This window comes from Arachis ipaensis, chromosome B6 (genome assembly GCF_059453495.1).
Source record: "Arachis ipaensis isolate K30076 ecotype BB chromosome B6, ASM5945349v1, whole genome shotgun sequence".
NCBI classification, from domain to species: domain Eukaryota; kingdom Viridiplantae; phylum Streptophyta; class Magnoliopsida; order Fabales; family Fabaceae; genus Arachis; species Arachis ipaensis.
Window position 1 is genome coordinate 91435280 of NC_142441.1, and position 1452 is coordinate 91436731.

General features: G+C 42.2%; 1 non-coding gene across 1 annotated transcript; it reads right to left on the reverse strand.

Annotated features, from left to right (window-relative positions):
• Positions 1-973: 973 nt before the first annotated feature.
• On the reverse strand, positions 974-1077 carry LOC148561744 (small nucleolar RNA R71). The gene has a single exon (XR_015888027.1). It is a non-coding gene; the product is annotated as a small nucleolar RNA R71 (small nucleolar RNA).
• Between the last annotated feature and the right edge of the window lie 375 nt (positions 1078-1452).

Sequence of the window (1452 nt, forward strand, 5' to 3'; positions counted from 1 at the left end):
GACCTCACTCTATTGTGAGTTTTTACTTGACGACAAATTCGGTACACTTGCCGAAGGAAATTTGTTATGGCACAAGTTTTCCGTGCATCAAGTTTATGGTGCAGTTGCCGGGGATTGATTGTGCATCAACAATGATTAGATTGGAGGATAACTAGATTGAGCATTTTATTTTTGTTTGATTTAAATTTCTGTTTGAGTTATTTACTTCCTCTTTTAGTTAATTTCTTCCTTTCCCCTTACTTTTTTTTTCTGTTATTTACATTTCATCTCACTAACCCACTAACTATTTGATATATTGCATCACTCACACTAACAGTAATTCTGACAGATATACTTTCTGCATCTATTCTCTTTGCTTGTACTTGTTGGTTGTATGACAGGGAGAAGAAGCGGGGCTTCAACTTTCTTTGATTCTGAACCTGAGAGAACCTTCCTTAGACTAAGGAGGGAGGCAAGAGACAAACGTGTAGTTGGTGCTGAAGAAGAGGAGGAACACTTTGAGGAATACTTTGAACCAAACATGGAAGAAAACATGGAAAACCATCATGAAGAAGAGGCTCACAACCATGGCGGAAGAGGTCGAGCAAATCATGCTGGGGAGGATAGAAGAGTTTTAGGCTCTTATATCAATCCAAACCCAGGAAACTATAGAAGTAGCATTCAAAAGCCAACCATCCATGCCAACAATTTTGAAATGAAGCCACAGCTCATCACCCTGGTGCAGAACAACTGTTCGTTCGGAGGAAGTGTCCAAGAGGACCCAAATCAACATTTAACCACCTTCCTGAGAATATGTGACACAGTGAAGTCTAATGGTGTTCATCCTGACGCCTATAGACTGCTCTTATTTTCATTCTCACTCAGGGATAAGGTAGCCAAGTGGTTGGAATCTTTCCCAAGGGAAAGCTTGACAACTTGGGAAGACGTGGTGAACAAATTCTTAGCAAGATTTTACCCTCCTCAAAGAATCAATAGGCTGAGAGCTGAGGTCCAAACCTTCAGGCAACAAGATGGTGAGACTCTATATGAAGCATGGGAGAGGTTTAAAGACCTGACAAGGAGGTGTCCACCTGACATGTTCAACGAATGGGTGCAGCTGCACATTTTCTATGAAGGGCTCTCTTATGAGTCAAAGAAGGCCGTAGACCATTCATCCGGAGGATCTTTGAACAAGAAGAAAACCATTGAGGAGGCTATAGATGTCATTGAAACAGTAGCAGAGAACGACTACTTCTATGCTTCCGAAAGAGGGAACACAAGAGGAGTAATGGAGCTAAACAATGTAGATGCTCTGTTGGCCCAAAACAAGCTCATTACCCAACAGCTGGCTGACCTCACCAAGAAGATGGAGAGGAACCAAGTGGCAGCAATCTCCACTTCATCAACAACCCAAGAAGGAGTGAATGAAGAAGCAGAGGGTAGTCAGGAGCAAGCCAACTACATTGGGAATTC